At 31.6% G+C, this 19,826-nt stretch overlaps 1 long non-coding RNA gene across 1 annotated transcript; it reads left to right on the forward strand.

Moving 5' to 3' along the window:
• Positions 1–7,749: 7,749 nt before the first annotated feature.
• Positions 7,750–8,377, forward strand: LOC124885554. Its single transcript, XR_007042669.1, has 2 exons — positions 7,750–8,026; positions 8,098–8,377. It is a non-coding gene; the product is annotated as an uncharacterized LOC124885554 (long non-coding RNA).
• Positions 8,378–19,826: the final 11,449 nt, after the last annotated feature.

A 19,826-nucleotide genomic window follows, 5' to 3' on the forward strand; every position in this document is an offset into this window, starting at 1 on the left:
TGTGACGTCTCGGGACCCGATTTCGGGGCGTTACAGCCAAATCATGATTACCTTGATGGTTAGTGACATCCGTAAATCTGAATGAGTCATCTTTTGAATGGTATATCTAGAAAGTTGTTCGAACCAAGAACAATATTTCACCTTTATTTGACACTTGCTACTGGAACACGATAAGGCGATGGTACAACCGTGGAATAAAAGCTGTGCCTCGACAAGAAGCCACATGGCATCATCAAATGATACAAGTCCTGGATAAGAATCTACAACGCACTAGAACGCCCTTGAGAAAAAAAAGAGGTAATATCGATACCTAAATATTAATCCGAATTGACCTGAATCTCAATGACAATGAACAAGAATTGACAATTGTGGCTTCATGTAACAAATATTTCAATATCGTTGCTTCAGCTCCACGTAAGATAGCCAAAGTACGGCAGTTGAGTTGGTTCAAAGATCGAATGAATGTGGCTTCCTTTTTTAGAACCATTCAATCAAAAAATTCTTCTCAATTATAAATTGGCAAAGGGATTGATCAAGAAAGATCTTTTGTTCTTCTTATATATAAGATCGTGATTCGATCCGCATATGTTTGCCTCTCCCACTTGTTTGTTGTAGACTTCAGAGAAGAGAAAAGAGGCATTCGGGTCTTGGAGAAGAATAAGATCACAGAGCACAACGCTAAGGCTTTTATAGCTATGAAGTTGTTATTTCTGCTTTATAGCATTGAAGTCGCCGAGGGTGAACATATTTCTTTTCTCTTGTGTTGGCTTTGCAAGTTCCTGGCTTATGGTGAGCACATGTACGCTAGGAGAGGATTCTAAACAATTCTATCGAGCACAATCTTTAGTCAGATACCTAATGGTAAATTTCTCTATCCAAATTTGTTTAATCCCATACTCAATATTTCACCTTTATTTGACATGAAAAGGTGCGGAACACAATCTTCTGTCAGATACCTGATGGTAAATTTCTCTATCCAAAATTGTTTAATCCCATACTCTTTCTTAATCCAAAGTTCCAAACACATAAATGAGTTTTCTTGTAATCACTATAGACACAAAGATCACTTCCCAACTTCCGTCCAAACAGTTCATTTTCGAGGAAACTACAAGAATAGTCTCAAAATAAGGTGGTTATCATGTTTTGACCCCAAATAATTTTTTTCTTATAAAAATAATCTTCAACTATTAAGTGATACATTTTCAGATAAAGTTGTCCATCGATGGAGTAAATTACATAAATGACAACTCCATGCTTATTCATCTTTCAACTTTTAATTTTTTTTTCTTTTTTTAGTTTTAGTTTGATTTTCATTTTTTCTTTTCTTTTTTTATTTTTGATTTTTCTCAACCTTTACTTTCTTTTTTTCCTCACATTTTTTTTTTTTTTTTTTTAACGTTTTCATGTGACTTTAATTTTTATTTATTTTTTATTCTTTTTAGTTTTTCTCAATCCTTACTTTTTTTTCCTTTACTTCTCTCAACGTCTACTTTTATGAAAAAAAAACTTTTTTTCTTTGATTTTTCTTTTTAAAATTTCTCGACCTTTATTTTTATTTTATCTTTTTTATTTTTATTTTTATCAACCTTTATTTTTTTCCGTTCTCTCTCACTTCTGCATTTTCTTTAATTTTTATTTATATTTTTCTTCATTTTTTTTTCTTCGCAATTTTTATTATTTTTGTTCGTTTCTTCGATTTCTTCCAATCAAGTTACATTTCATGAGCAAGAGTTGACACTATCACATTATAAAGTCAAGACTTATGAATTTCAAACAACAAGCTACATTTCATGGACAAGAGTTGACACTGCCACATTGTAGATGCAAGACTTATGACTTTCAAATAACAAGTTGTGTTTCATGGGTAAGAGTTGACACTACCACATTTTATTTTGATTTATGAGATATTCTATAACTCTTACCTTAGAGGCAAGACTTAGCTCAAGGACTTTCAACCAACAAACTATGCCCCACGGACAGGAGTTGACTCCACCACATTATGTTTTCATTTATGAGATATTCTACAAATATGCCTTAGAGGCAAGACTTAGCTCAAGGACTTTCAAACTACAAATTATGCCCCACGGGTAAGAATTGACACCACCTTTTGTCTTCATTAATAAGATTTTCTACAACGCTTGCCTTAGAGGTAAGATTTAGCACAAAGACTTTCAAACTAAAAATTATGTCCCATGGGAAAAAGTTGACACTCCCATGTTATGTCTTTATTTATGAGATGTTCTACAACTCTTGCCTTAGAGGCAAGACTTATCTTAGGACTTTTAAAGAATAGATTATGCCTAACGGTCAAGAGTTGACACTATCACGTTATGTCTTTATTTATGAGATGTTCTATAACTCTCGCCTTAGAGGCATGACTTATCCCAAGAATTTTCAAACAAGTTACGTACATTGGGCAAGAGTCAACACTAACACATTGTGTTTTTTACTTATAAAATGCTCTATAACTCTTGTCTTAGAGGTAAGACTTAGCCTAAGGACCATCAAATAATAAGTTATGTCCCATGGGCAAGAGTTGACACTACCACATTGTGTATTAATTTATGAGATGTTTTATAACTCTTCCTTTAGAGGCAAGACTTAGATCAAGGACTTTCAAGTAACAAGTTGTGCCCTATGGGCAAGAGTTGACATTACCACATTGTGTTTAAGTTATGAGATATTCTATAACTAAAGGCAAGACTTAATCCAAGGACTTTCAAATAACAAGTTACACCTCATGGATAAGGGTTGACGCTATCACATTATGTTTTGATTTATGAGATGTTCTATAACTCTTTCCTTAGATGCAAGACTTAGCCTAGGGGCTTTTAAACAACAAGTTACGCTTCACAGGCAAGATTTGACACTACTGCATTGTTTCTTGATTTATGAGATATTTTATAAATCAAGGACTTTTAAACAACAAGTTATGCACCATAGGTAAGAGTTGACACTAAAGCATTATGTCTTGATTTTTGATATGTTCTATAACTCTTGCCTTAGAGGCTCGAATTAGTCCAAGGACTTTCAAACAGCAAGTTATGCCCCATAGTCAAGAGTTAACACCACCACATCGTGTCTTGATTTGCAAGATATTCTATAACTCTTCCCTTAGATACAAGACTTAGACGACAAGTTACGCCTTATAGACCAGAGTTGACACTATCATGTTGTGTCTTGATTTATGTGATGCTCTATTAGTCTTTCCTCTAAGACAAAACTTAGCCCAAGAACCTCCCAAAAGTACAAGTTATGCCCAATGGACAAGTGTTAACACTACCACATTATTTTTTTTTTGTTTATGAGATGTTCTATAACTCTTGCCTTAGAATCAAGACTTAACTCAAGGATTTTCAAACAACAAGTTATGCTCCACAAGCAAGAATTGACACTACCACAATGTTCCTTGAGTTATGAGCTGATCTATAATTTTTGCAGTAGAGGCAAAACTTATCCCAAAGAACTTCCTAACAACAATTCATGCTCTTAAATTTGCTTTGATGTCAAAAAAAAAATCTCTTTACGGATTATTTAATTTTTTATTTATTAGCAAAATATAATAAAAGTTGAGAAAAAAGAATAAAGAAATCAAACAAAATAGAGAAATAAAAAAAGAGATCGAGAAAAAAAGACAAGAAAAAAATAAAGGTTAAAAAAAGGGAAAAATTTAAAAAATTGAGAAAAAAATGAGAGGAAAAAAATAAAAATAAAGTTTGAGAAAAATGATGGAAAAAAGAGAAATGATAAAAACCAAAAGTAAGAGAAAAATAAAGGTTGAGATAAATGAATTAAAAAAAGAAAAAAAAATGAAGAAATAGATAATGTTTGAGAAAACAGAAAAAAGAGAAAAATAAAGGTTGAGATAAATGAATTAAATCATGAAAATAAAATTAAAGAAAAATAAAAAAGTGAAAATAATAAAAATAAAAATAGAATTTGAGAGACAAATAAGTATGGAAAGTTTAAAAATATTTGAGGTGTAGAGGAGAAAAATTGTACTTATACTATACTTAAAGGAAGGAAGATTATTTTTTAAAGACTTTTTTTACTAAGGTCAAAAGTCCAAAGTCACCCACTATTGGGACTATAGTATGTAATTTCCTGTTCATTCTCTCCCACTTCGTGAGTTAGTAAGCAAAGAATTGCTACTTTGAATATCATCCACTGGGATAAAGACATATTTTTTCTAATATTTAATTAGATAAAGACAAGTGCTTATCTATATCTATATCTATAATATATTAAAAGTGTGAAGACTCTTAGAAAAGTGATTTGTACTTTTTGTCCTTCATTAAAGACCCTTCTCTAGACAAAACTGTCTTTTCAATATTTTTTTTAATTTATTATTTAATTATTTTTATTATATTAACTAGACTCCTAAAATATATGGGACTCCTAAAGTATATGGAAGAAAAATCAATTAATATTTTCCTTGATACTGATCAATTAGAAAAACACTTCTAAAATAGGACTCTATTAAGGAAATACTTTTATAAATATTGAGATGCACATTAAACTAGATAAGAAATCAAAAATATGATTGATGTTTATCTAACTTGATTCGGTGTCTAGATTGGTGGATGCTTAATCTTCTAACCCTCAACTTCTTCACTGTTTTTGTCAACATAATAGAATTCAACATGTGTGTATATATATACATCTTCCTTATTTTCATGCAAGTCATTCTTTAGGGTCAAAATTTTCGCTCAGACAAAAATTATTTTCATCAAAACTGAAGCTTTGTGACCACTATTGTATTATATTATTGTGATTTATAGGTCGTAGGTGAATTACAGACGGTAGATGAATGTCGGTCGGGTTTGAGAAATTTTTTTACGTAAATGTTAGGTTTAATTGTATTGTTTTTATATCTCTGTTTTGAGAATTTATTTTGTGTAAAAGTTAAGTTTAGTTGTATTATTTTGATATCTCTATTATCGTATTATTTTGTTATAGTTTACTGGTGGTAGATGAGCGTCAGAAGACTTTGATAATTTTTTTTTTGTAAAAGTTAGATTTAATTTTATTATTTTGATGTCATTATCATCGTATTATTTTATTGCAGTTACATGTGGTAGATGAATGTCGATTGATTTTGACAAATTTTTTTGATAAAGTTTAAGTTTAATTAAATAAATTCTTCAAAAGATGTTGTTTAATTATTGCATTCATCTTTATTATTTAAACAAATATCCTATTTAGTGTAACGTTTGAATTCAATAAAGTGAGGTACACGTGCGAAATGCGTACATCTAAACTAGTATTAATTATTTTTCTCTTGGTTTATTATTTTTTGTATTGGAATCAATAATCGTACGTAGAAAAATTAGGTACACATTCATCAATGGGAAAACAAAGATCATATATATCTATAATATATAATCTATATCTATATCTATAATCTATTTCTATATCTATATCTATAATCTATATCTATAATCTATAATATATTAAAAGTCTGAAGACCCTTAGAAAAGTGATTTGAACTTTTTGTCCCTCGTTAAAAGACCCTCCTTTAGACAAAATCGTCTTTTAACTATTTTCTTCAATTTATTATTTAATTATTTTTATTATATTAACTAGACTCCTAAAATATATGAGACTCCTAAAATATATGGAAGGAGAATCAATTAATATTTTTCTTTGTACTGATTAATTAAAAAACTACTCCTAAAATAGGATAGAAAAATACTCGACTCTATTAAGGAAATACTTCTATAAATATTGAGATGCATGTTAAACTAAAGAAGAAACCAGTTTACATATTGAAAAAATATGATTGATTCTCATCTAACTTGATTCGGTTGCATGTCTAGATTGGTGGATGCTAAATTTTCTAACCCTTAATTTCTTCACTATTTTTGTCAATATAATAGAATTCAACGTGTGTGTATACATATATTTTCTTTGTTTTCATTCGACTCATTCTTTAGGGTCAAAATTTTTGCTCAGACAAGAATTATTTTCATCAAAACTGAAGCTTTGTGATCACTATTGTATTATTTTGTTGGAGTTTATAGGTCGTAGATGAATTTACAGGTGGTAGATGAATATCATTCGGCTTTGAGGAACTTTTTAGATAATGGTTAGGTTTAATTGTATTGTATTTATATCTCTGTTTTGAGAATTTTTTGGTATAAATGTTAAGTTTAGTTGTATTATTGTGATATCTCTATTATCGTATCAATTTATTATAGTTTACAGGTGGTAGATGAGTTTTAGATGACTTTGAGGAAATTTTTATGAAAAGATTACATTTAATTATATTGTTTTGATATCTCTATCATCGTATTATTGTGTTGCACTTTATTTTCATCAAAACTGAAGCTTTGTGATCACTATTGTCTTATTTTGTTGGAGTTTATAGATCGTAGATGAATTTCCAAGTGGTATATGAATGTCATTCGGTTTTGAGGAATTTTTTAGATAAAGATTAGGTTTAATTGTAGTATATTTATATCTATGTTTTGAGAATTTTTTTGTATAAAGGTTAAGTTTAGTTGTATTATTTTGATATCTCTATTATCGTATTATTTGTTATAATTTACAGGTGGTAGATGAGTGTCAGCAGGCTTTGAGAAAATTTTTGTGTGAAGGTTAGATTTAATTTTAGATTTAATTATATTGTTTTGATGTCTCTATCATCGTATTATTTTGTTGCAATTTACAAGTGGTAGATAAATGTCGATTGGATTTGACAAAGTTTTTGGTAAAGGTTAGATTTAATTACATAAATCCTCCAAAAGATGTTGAATTTAATTATTGTATTCATCTTTATTATTTAAACAAATATCCTATTTAGTGTAACGTCTAAACTCAATAAAGTGAGGTACACGCGCGAAGAGCGTACACCTAAACTAGTATACACACACATATATGTAGATGAACATTTTCGATACACAATTGTATATTATATACATGTGTTTATTCACCATTTATATCATATCGATATATTACATGTATACACTACATAACTATGTATACTATAGCAATATATTGCAAAACGACTTATAAGCCATGTATACATGTTCATACACCATTTATAAATTATTGATACATGTTTATATACTATTTATATAATATAGATACATTATATATACACTATAGTACTAATAATACAATATCGATACATTAAATATACAGCACATAACTATTTATACAATATCGATATATTACATATACACTACATAACTATTTGGTCATCAGATATACATATTTATACACTATTTATACAACACTAACACATGAAAAAATTTCTTGGAAAAAGTTTTCAGAGAAAAGGAAAAAAGTTTTTTTTTTTTAAAAGTTAACGTTGAGATAAGAAAAAAAAAGAGCCAAAAAAGGGCCTAATGTCCTTGGGCCGAATTGAGCTCTTTTGAGACCATGACCTTTTTTGGATTTTTCCTTTTTAAAAAAATTATAAAAAGTGACAAATTTAAGACCATAATTATGTGAAATAACAAAACTTTTATAAAATTATGTTTTATAGCAAAAAATAACTTTTTTTGAGTGACAATTACCAGGGGTAAATTCTCCTATTATTACTCCAATACTTTATCTCTCTTTTTTTTTTTTTTAAATTGATAGTGGACTCAAGTTCCTTATTATTGAGAAACTTCAAACTGTTCCAAGCAGCCCAAGTACATAATAAAAATAAAACCTGATGACCCAACCCGGCCCAAATGCCAAGTTGGGTCTCTATAAATATGTTCATTTTAGGGTTTCCTAAATCAGTAGCACATTTGGAGCCCCTTCGTCGTTGATAATGTTGAGCTCCTCTTCCTACAATCTTTAATTTCAGCTCTTTTTTTCGTAGGTGATGAATTATCTTCACTTTTTTTGTTGTCTTTCTTGTTGCTCAGCTTGCCGAAGTAAGAACATTCCCTTCTTCCTCATTTTTTTCACTTTTCAAACTTTATCACTGACATACTCCCTTGCAAATGTGTGTTCCGGTGGATATCCTTGGGTTCCGAAGTAAGTCACAAGATAGCTAGAACAATGTATCTCGGTTTTATGGATCTGTGTAAGTAACTTGGAACTTTCCACTATCACTTTTTTCGCCCCCTTTACTGATTGATGATTCTTTTTTAGCAGAAGCAAAAGAGGAGAAAAACAAGTAGCTCCTGACCTCCGTCTTTCAAATCTCCTAGCTATGAATAAGTGTCGAATTGCTAAATCCGTTCCTCTGCTCTCAAATTTTGTCGGTGACCCTTTTTGGTGGCTGATGTAGCTTAAGCTAGTTAGCAATATCACAGTTATTTTGCCCCTATGATGACCACAAACTATATTGTACATGTAATAACTGTGAGACACTGTGGTCTTTCTTAATCCCCTCCCCATGCTTAGTTATGTGTGCTGCTTATCTTCCTTGTTTTCACCCTTATTGATGGAATCTGTTGTTTGTCTATGTTTATAATCTTCTTTTCGTTGCTTGGTAGCTGACTAGTAGTATTAAATCTTTTGTTCCTGTTCAATAGCTATATTTTCCATGAAATCTGCAAGTTGATTAACTTCTTTGTATATGTAAATTATGTGGATGTTTAGTTGAGAATTTAGAACTCTGATTTCCTTAATTATTTCCTTTAGAGTCCAAGAAATCTTCCACTCTCCTATAATCATCCTTTTTATGCTAAGTGAATTTGTCTCTAATTGAATTTGCATCCAATTTTGACTAAGACAGTAGGAAATAGCCTTTAGGATTACAATAGCTTCAGCTTCCATGTTTGTTGTAATTCCAATTGTTTGAGCTTTTGTATACATCACATCCCTTCTCCATTTCTAATACAAAAACCATAAGAAATCAAACCTGGGTTTCCTTTGCTAGCACCATAGTGTTGCATTTTATCTATCCATCATCTGGCTTATTCCATTTCACTATGAGATAGTGAAGTTTGGGTTTATAAGCTTGCAAAACTTCCAGAATTCTTTTCCAGTGATGTGGTATGTCTTTTATCCATGGAAATATATCTTTGACAAGATAGAACACATTCTTTTGAAGCTGGAGTTTCATCTTGTCCAAGGAAACATCCTTTCTATGTCTTCTATCATTCTTTCTCCTCCACAACTCCCACACCAATATTGATAGAATTGCTTGAATAATGGTCTTTTATTTTGGGCCGCCTTCATAATTCCACCATATGTGAATTGTTTGTTGAAGAGTGAGTCCATCCATGCTAATACCTGCCCATAAAGCAAACTGGTTCCATAGCGGTTGAGCTATGAGAGCCGTTAGTAATAAATGACTCATAGTTTTTTGGTGAGCAGCTTCACAACATTGATATTTGGACGCCATTTGAATGTGCATCCTTTTAAGATTGTCATGTTTTGCTATTCTTTGTCTCCATACCCTCCACAGGAAAAAAGTAATCTTAAGAGGAACCCCCTTAATCCAAATATTCCGCATCCAATTAATTTTCTCCTTTTTGCGTCTCATAATATGAAAGACTGAACTGACTATGAATTCCCTTTTGGAATTTCCCATCCACCAAGCCTTATCATTATTCTTTCTTCCCGCATTGGGTTTTATATTATCAATAATATGCTCAATTAATTTCTCTGGGAGGAATCTCCTGAGTTTCTCCACATTCCACACCCCATTATCAATGAATTATTTTACTTCTATTTCTTTCTCTCCCCCATTCTGTTCCACCACATAATAAAGTACCCCTAGCTTTGTCCAGTTATCAAACCAGGAGTTGGAATTTTCATCCCTTGAGCTGTCACCATATTTCATGCTCCACTTCTTTTCTTACCTCCATCATTTTTTCAAGACATGATATGGTTCTAAATTTCTTGTAATCATTGGATGAAGCTTCTTACTATATTTGTTGCTCATAAAAAACGCCCATAAGGAATTGGTTGAAACTCTAAACTTCTACCATCTTAGCAAATAATGCTTTGGATAAATCATGTAGAGATCTGAGACCTAGACCTCCTTCTTATTTAGGATGACACATATCTTTCCAAGCAACCCAATATTTTCTCTTTACACCTCCAGAACTACTCTAAAAGAATTTTGCAAAGATTTGATTGAATTGCTCAATCACTCTTCTAGGTAGGTTCATGGATGCTAAAATATAGACCGACATTGACTGTAAAACATAATTAATTAAGATGTATCTGGCTCCAAATGAAAGAAGTTTACTCTGTGAGATTAGAATTCTTCTTGTCACCTTTCTCAAGAGATCATCATAATGATTCTTGTTTTTCCTTCCATAGAAAACAGGACATCCCAAGTAAGTAAAAGGAAAGTTCCTTGACTTATACCTGTCAGTCTTCTTAGTCTTATATCCACAATCAATGGAGTCTTGTCATAAAAATAGAAGAAACTCTTACTTTTATTAATGAGTTGCCCTAAGACATTCTCATAATCTTTAAGAACTCCCATCATCTTTCTAATTGAAGATTTTTCTCTTGAACAAAAAAGAATTATATCATAAGCATAGGAAAGATGATTAATTTTAGGACTCCACCTTGGCAACCCATATCCTTTGAACTGATCATCATTCTGCAATCTGTTGAGACCTTTAGATAACACTTTCGCTGCAATAATGAATAGAGTAGGTGACAGAGGATCATATTGTTTAACTCCCCTTAAGGATTTAAAGGAACCATGAGAATGCCCATTTATGAGAATTGAGTACCAGTTGTTGGCAAGTAATCTCCAAACTATATCAATGATCACTTCAAAGAAGCCAAACTTTGTTAACATCTTTGTGAGAAATATCCAAGATACCCTATTATATGCTTTAGTCATATCCAGCTTGACTACCATATTGATGTTTTTATTCCTGATGTTGATATCTCAGATAATTTCCTGGGCTAGCAAAACATTTTCAGTAATACTTCTCCCTCCCACAAATCCTGCCTGATTCTGAGATATAATCTTAGGTAATACCACCACAATTTTTTCATGCAAAGCTCTGGAAATAATTTTTTTAGTGAATGTACATAGATTGATCAGTCTAAGGTCTTAGAATACCTTCACTACTTCCTTTTTAGGTAATGGCACCAAATTGGAATGAATAAAAAATTTGGGAAGCTTATGCCCACACAAAAAATCTCTTACCAATTTGGTGATATCATTTCCAATAATTTCCTAGCATGTCTGAAATAATACTCCTGAAAAACCATCTGGTCCACATGCACTATCCTTATTAAGATGAAATACCACCTTTTACCCTTACTATATCCGTCAGTGCTATCATTTCCTCATTTTTCTCTTAAGTAATTAGCTTAGGTATACACTGCAATCCAGCATACTCTTGATTCTACCTTTTTCTGCAAATTGCTCCTTACAAAATTCCACTGCTTCTTCTCTTATCTTCTGATTATTATGAATTATGTTACCTTGTCTATCATTGATCTCTGTAATGTACAATTTTTTCCTTCTTCCTTTCACATATGAATGAAAAAACTTTGAGTTTTTATCCCTATCAGAAAACCATCTCATCTTGGCTTTTTGTTCCCAAAATTTCTCCTTAATTTTCATCTATCTTTTTAACTCTGCTTTTGCATTATGAAGTTGTGCTCTATTATCTACTGAAGGCAAAATTTCAAATTGAGCCTCTTTAACCTTTATCATATTCTCTAATGTAGCAATATTTTGGAAAATGTTTCCAACGTTGCTCTACTCCATTCTAATAGAGCTTTCTTCACATTCTTCATCTTGGCCTGAACATCTATAAATGGGCTCCCCACAAAATTAACATTCCAATTCAGCTTCATAATCTCCTTGAACTTCGCATGTTTTTCCCAGAAGTTCAAAAATCTAAAAGGTTAATGTTAGGTTCCTCTTCTGTGTTACACACTAGATGAAGTGCTGTATGGTCAGAACCCTATCTAATCAGATAATGTACCTCAGTAGAAGGGAAAATATCTATAAAATCTTGATTTACCATTACCCTATTAAGTCTTTTAAAAATACACTCCTCTTCAATTCTCCCTTTCCACCAGGTATATTTCCTACCAAAAAAGCTTACCTCATTCAATGCACAGTTATTGATGCAAAGGGAAAAATCTGTTGCTTCACTCTGGGTAAACGACAAGCCTACCTATTTCTCTTCTTCTGCAAGTATATCATTGAGATCACCCCCTACAATCCTTGGTAAATTATTATTGTTTGCTATATATTCCATCTCCCCCCACAATTCTAATCTCTCCAATGAACTACATCTGGCATAAACTGTTGTGATAATGAAATCCTTATTGTCTTTACTGAACTTCATTGTAATCTGTTGGATAGTATCTAACACTATTTGAACACTCTAATCCTCCTTTCAAAAAAATCTAAATTTTAGAAGAAGAGTTGGCAACTGCAGTTATGAAGCCCAACATTGTATTATAATGATCTACTTCTTGAGGACCTTGAAAAGGTTCCATAAGAGCTATAAATGAGTAATTATTCCATCTGTTAAGTTCTATTAATCTCTCAAAGGGATTTTGAGTCTTAATAGATCTTATGAATAAATCTTTACCTATCATTGATTACTTATAGAATCTGTCTCTGCTCCTTGTTCTGACCTGAAGAGGCATTGTTGATTTTCCTTTATTTGCTTCTTTCTTCAAGCAGTCAATCTGCCTTAGGGAAAGATCCCCTGCCCTATGGATTTGTTTAATGCAATCATCTTTCTCATTCTCCCTCCTAACATTTAATTATTCATTGATGTTGGGCGTATTTATATGTCTAAGCACCATAACTTACCTATGTTTTAGCTAAGTTTTGAGGATAAAATACATAATTCTTGCATTTTTAGTCTACTTTTAGTTAAGTGAGCTGACCTATGTGATTAGCATGCTTTCCAGATACTAATGAGGAAGATTACGACACTTTGGGGACCTATGGATAGCAGAGGAAAACTCACACAAGAGGAAAAGCAGCTGTTGGACCAAATGTGATGCATGAGAACTTTCTTCTGAGCTAATTTTCCATTTATAATAAGTTGAGGACTTAGAAGGAAATTATGAGAGAGAAGGCTATTAAAAGACTTGTTGCTGAATTTTTATTCATGATGCTGTTTTTGGGTTTTTGAACGCAAGAAAGAGCGGCTTAGTGTGAAGAGAGAGAGAAAAACGTTTCTCCTTGATTTCAGTATTTTTCGGATACCAAAATCGACTTCTAGTTTTTGGTATGATGAATATTTTTATGGTGATTTTCGTTTTATTCATGAGTAGATAAGTTTAATTGTTAGGGTTATGGAAACCTTGTAGTATACTATTTATTTCTATGGGTTTTGAATTCATTATGTGTAGATGCACTTATATTATACTCTCTTCGTTATGATTGAATTCTCATGGTTGCAAACATAGGAAATGTGCCATTAAAACATAACTTATTCGATAGAAAAGTTCATGTTGGGAAAAGAGAGTAGTGATAAGAGAATAGGGTTTCTAACCTCTATTTTATCTGTTAATGCCTTAATAGGATTAACAACTTAGAGATTTCACATAAGTATAAACAACACTTTTGATTTGAGAGAGCGAGAGTGGATTAATCCTTGTTGATTGAGAAACACTTGGATTATGAATTTAAATTTGTTTCTCTGTAAGTGCATGCATGTATGAGTTCTAAATACCCATAGTTAGAAAATATTGAAAACTACAAGGTGGAAATAATCCTAACTTGTCTTTCTCTATAATCAAATACTATTACACATATCATCTTACTGTTACACTGATAGTATTACTGCGTACTTAAACCGAAACCCCCCTTTACTTTGGAACCTTCGATCAACAGTCTAATAATAACGCAACACTTAGTGATCATAGTATTCCCTGTAGGATTCTACACCAAACCCAGTTGGGTTCTATATTTAACAGCGACCGTTTGCACTTTCTAATGAGAGTTGTAATTTGGGCGTATCACTCATCACTTTGTTCCATTAATTCTTGTAATTCCTTTAAAGGGGCTTCATTTTTGTTCTGTCTTACTGCACTGTTTCTGCTTTTTGAAGTATGTTGTATGTTTTCTTGTTGCTCCTTTTCTATGAGTCTGTTGTAGTGTTTTTAGAACTTCTGGTGTTGCCACATTCCTTGCCGCTTATCTCCCATCTTTACTTGAGACTGTCTTGCTACTTCCTTGTTCCTTGTTTAATTGAGTGCTAAAATCCACTTGAGTTGGACTTTTAGTTATCTTCTTTTCCTTATTGTCGTTCATTAATTCCTTTCCCCCTTCTGCATTTTGATTTTGTGTTTACTTTTTCTTTTCTAAATCATTCCCTTATTTCTTTTCAATGTTCTTTAGTCTACTTTGATCACCAAGCTCTTCTTATTTCACTTTCTTTGTGTGTTGTAAAGCCTTAAAATGATTTCCTATATTAACACCTACCCTATTCCACCTAGTTTCCTGCCTCTGATTGTTGAAATTATTCCTTTTGTGCCCTCCTTTTTTGTTTTTTTTTGAACTTTGAATCCCTATGCATTCTTATCCACTGATCCCTCCTCAACCTCCTTTTTTATTTCCTGACTCCCTTCTTGATTAATGTTATCTACCTTCTTGGTATTATCATCCTCTTTTCTATTTTAATTTTCCTCCTCCTTTTTGGGATATTGTTAAGGATGTTCCACATAACGTTGTTGTTCGTTATGGCCATGAATCATACAAATTTTATAGTACTTAGGGACATAATCATATTTGATTCTAATCTACTTTTCTATAACTTCTCTATTCTGTTTTTTCACTCCTATGTTAATACATTTTGGTAATTTTCCTAATAAATTCACCTCGACTTTGACTCTAGCAGAACTTGATCGAGTTTGATTTCTAGTGGACATATCCACTTGAATAGGCCTTCTTACTGCTGTTGCTAGAGAAAAAACTGTTTCTCTGCCAAAATTTTTTGGAGAAAGTGATGGAAAGGAAATTCATGTAATTGCCGTTGTTGTCTCCTCCTTCAGATTGAACATAGGGTACCATTTCAGTATTCTCATTGGGTAGGACTAGTTATGATGATTACTGTTGAAAGCTGGTTTAGATAAAAGATGAACATAATCCTCCAACTGTGATGCCCTAATAAGTACATGTCTATTGCTCAGTAATCCACTATTGTATCCTCTTTTCAGCTCACATTGTTTAGGGATTAATCTTCTCAGATCTTGAATATTTGGCCAACCATAAGAGAATTTCCCAAAAATTGCATATTATAAATTCTCATTCACTATCATTTGATCTACTTCTTCTTGCTCCCACAAAATTCTAGGTTCTCCATGCAGGTATGATATGGGCTTTTTGTTCTGCGATATAGGTTTTGATTACATTGCAGATATAATAGTAGGAATGTCATTGCTATGTTGACCCACCTCCAGTGGAGGTTGGTCTATGGACGGAGTGGCCATAGACGTCAGAGCGATTTTTGATATTTGGCGACATTCGGGTTTTTGTTGAGAGAGTTAGATTTTTCAACCTATTCTATGTTGAACACTTTATCTCTTTCCTTTCTTACTTTACCTTTTATTTTTTTATCAAATAGCTCCTATTTTCAGATTTTCACTTTCTTTTCTCACATTTTTCTCACCCTATAGATAAAAATTGTGCTCCACTAATTAAGGTAACTATTAATTTACAGTTATTGCATGCTATCTCTTTCACAAATTCTATATATTTTGTATTTTTCTTTTTATTCATCATTGTTACTGCAATTTTTTTTTTTACTTTTGAGATTTTTTTTATTGTATGATTGTAGAGTTCTACTCTAATGGTAGAACATACACCATATAGAAGATTAAATAGAGATATACCACTCATCGATTTAGTTTTTAATAATCCACCATCATTTAGTATTGAATTAGTTCAAGATAAAGTTGTTAAAGTGGTTTCTACTCCTATGCTGTCGAATAAATCAGTGAGCATCAAAGAGGCGAGGTCGAAGCATCGCGATGATCCAAAGAAGATGACCAAAGTTATGAAACAAAAAGAATTGAAAAAACATTCATCGCCAAAGAAGATAAAGACGAAGAATTATTTGTATATGTATTTCTTAGCTAATGGGTACTAATTTTTTTTTTTTTGTGTGTGTGTGTGTATATATATATATATATATATAAATATAAATATAAATATATTTGGAACATGTGAATGTATTTTGTATTTTTGGACATACGTATGAAGTTTACATATGTATTTTTGGACAGTGTTGGATTTGTATTTTGATTGTCCTATGTCCTTTTAGAGGGTTTTTGTTTATTTATTTACTAGGTAATGGGTACTCATTTGTATATATATACAAATATATATATGCCTATATACACATAGTGATCAGATATGTATTCTGTAAATACATATGCAAATATATATGTATTTCTGTATTGTAAATACATATGCAGATCTGTGTGTCTATGTATTTTGTATATTTTTAAAATATGTATATGTAATATAGATATATGTCTCTTATGGAAAAGAAAAAATTTTAATCATTAAAGGAATAATCAGTTATGTAATTTTTGTAAAAATCTCAACTAATATAGATTTATTAGTAAAAATCTTTAGTAAGAGTCATTTATGGAAAATGAATCCTCAACTTTAAAATTTAAGCATTATTTCTTATTTAACTCAACTAGTTTGAGGAAAAAAGGGATAGTAAATTTCATTTATATATGTATTACGGTAGCAAATTTTACCTAACATACAAAATACAACTTGCTATTCTGTGTAAGTATAAAAACAGTTTCTATGAAACTTCTAATTATGAGATTAAATTTGGTACTTATGAAATTTATCCTTTTATTTTTTGAAAAAATAAAATTGACGATTTTTTTTTTGAAAACTTTTTATTTTTCTGTATAAAATGTTTTTTTGTTTTAAAAAATAAAATGACAGTTTATATCCACTCCTAATACAAATTTTTTGAAGAAAAATAAATTTAATAGGTTTTCCTAGGCCTAATCCCAACGAATTCTTTATATATAGATCCCAAGTTGTCCCAACCTATAAGAAAAATGATCTTTCCATTCTATATATTCCTTTCTCAAATCTATTAGGATAAAAGGTCTCTTAAACCAATAGGAATTATGAATTTTCTAAAATATACAAGGAAAAAATTCAAGACATAATTAACACAAATTATCCGTGTGCTTTCTTAGAAAATTATTTGTTATTTTTAAAATGAAAAAAGGGTCGTGAATTTGAGTGCGGAATCTTAATTTCTTGGAAATAAATTTTATATATTTGAAAACTACTTAAAAAGTACTATAAGTCAAAATAATTGAAAATTCAAAGTATTTAAAATATACATGAAAAAATTACGGTCAAAGATAGATACGTCACACCACCTTTTTACCAAAAATATTATTTTTAAGTTTGAAAAGGATTTTATTATTAAGTGATAAAACAAAACAATTTGTTTCAAAAAGGACTTTTAACAATCAAAACTCAGAGTCGCCACTTGGCATAAATCGGGTGTGCCAAGTCACCTTTGGAAATCCTTTTTCAAAATAGTTTGACTTTAAAAACTAATTCATAAACAGAGATTCCGATTAAAAAGTTCTATTGATCAAGGGGAAGGTGTTAGGCATCCCTCAATCCTGTGGTTCGACCACGGTCGTTCTGTAGAGTATATCGGGTAGTATGACGCTATGAAATATATAAACCAAACAAAACACACAACAATCAAATAAATAATCAAAAAAACAAAATCAAAATATAGTGTCTAGTCTAATTTATTACAAACCAAAATAAAATGCCGAAATAAAACCTAAACTATTCAAATTGTCTTAGCTATGCTTTACCCGATGCCTCGGGCCTTGATCATGAGTCTCCTTTGCATACATGATACTTCGGTGCATTCTCTGATGAATAAGTATAATGTGATCTCGGGGTATTCCTCAGTGAATGAATAAATTTGATGAAATGCGATAAAAATGGAGAAATCACTCAACATAGATATTTACACATTCAATGATATAGAATCCTACGAGTTGCCTACCCCAAAACCTAAAATGCCTATCGATTTCAGCCTAAAACATGACACTATCGGGTTTGTCAAAATTATCATCCATTTCAAATTCAACAACAATCGATGAATCAAAACTCAATAATATTTATTTTATCAACTTTCAATTCCCATCCCAACTTATTCCTAATCTAGTTTAAATCATTCAATTATTCAATTCAAATAATCAATATTAACAATCTCCTACGATGATCTAAACATATCAAAATCAATGAAAATAAAGTTCACACACCATGAATTTACCACACAAAGTGTCTAACAATTAAGATGAATCGAGAATGAGATGAATAATGGATCTTAATGCCGCTTTAATTCAAATATTACTCAATTAAACGAGACAGAGTCCTCTCCAGGAATCTCGAACTAGCCTAAAAAAGTAAACAAACCAACTCAAATTGAGAGATACAAGCCGAGAAAATTTAACTAGTAGAAAAGAAACCTTAATATGATCCCAAAATCTCAAATTTCAAACTAACCATAAATGAGGATCGCTGGAATCGGAGCTCGATTATCGTTTCTATCTCACCTGAGCACCGATAGATCAGACAACAAAAAGAATAATATTTCTCCGACTAGATTTCGCTTTAGAAACAAAAGTGGGTTTGGAGTTTGTGGTTCGTTCTCCATCGACCTTAACCGGAACAATACTGAGCATAGACTCCAGATGAAGATTCCGGTAGTATTCCAATGAAAATTCACTGAAAACCTTCAACCACTATCTATTATCTCTCTTATCCATTGATCTCTCTCTAAATTCTGTGCTTTCACTGTGCGTCCATCTTCTTCCTCTATCTCTACTATTTTTTTATCACCCTCTTCTCTCTAATTCCTCCTTTTTACGCCTTAATTATTCGGGTTTATCACTGTGTATGTTCCGATTGGTGTCAGTGTATTCAATCTAAGTCCCTTTTAGTGAGGTTTTTGTGTGTATATATTCATCCCTTTCTGAAATCTCTCATTTTCTTACTAGTTTTCCCAATTTTTCCCTTTTTATGTATGTGTGTATGCATGCATAAAAAAATAGAGAGCTCTTTTGTGGCGTGTTGTATGTAGTGTTTAGTGTATGAATTATATTGTGAGTGGTCTGTGTGTATATATCTATGTATGGAAAATTGGGAGTATATCTGTGTGGGTGTGTTTATTATTGGGTTAAAAAAAGTAGGGTAGGGGGTATGTAGGGGTAGGGGGAATATAGGTGTGAGTGGTTAGGATAAGGTGAGGTGGTTAATTTTGATTGGGTGGGTTGTTAATTTGTTAGAAATTTTGTTATTTTTGTCCTTTTGTGAAGGGATAACCCCATGGGGTAAGGTACATGATAAGACGAAGATAAATGGGTAAAAGTTCACTCTTGGGAGGGACAAAATCACGTTTCTACATCATGCCCCTCTTTGAATGTAAACACAAAGTGTTTCTAGACAAACAAGTAGACAACGAGATAGAATTTGACCCGACCATTATCCAAAAGAATGGTAAAGAAAGATAGAAGGTAATCTGATCTTGATTTTTGACATCCTACCCATCCTAGGTTCTGAGGGGATCAAGGCATAGGTATTTTAAAGGTTTGGAAAGTAGGAGTATACCGAGTTGGAGAGTTAGTGAGGTACCATCGAGGTTCTGGTCTGTGGCTCTGTTATTACATCAAAATAAAAATTACAAGTTAAATGGATAAATGAAATTACAAAAGTCCTATCTATGCAACTTTCTCTTAACTCTTGACTTGAGTCTTCCATGCTTTCAAAAGTGTTAAATATTTGATTTTATTTATTGTGAACTTGAACATCTACTCATATAAAAATTTGGTACTGGAGTTGAACTTGAACATCGACGATGTTCTTTATGTGGAACTTCTGAACTTTGAACTTGAAGTTGAAAATCTTC

This window comes from Capsicum annuum, chromosome 7 (genome assembly GCF_002878395.1).
Source record: "Capsicum annuum cultivar UCD-10X-F1 chromosome 7, UCD10Xv1.1, whole genome shotgun sequence".
Lineage (NCBI taxonomy): Eukaryota > Viridiplantae > Streptophyta > Magnoliopsida > Solanales > Solanaceae > Capsicum > Capsicum annuum.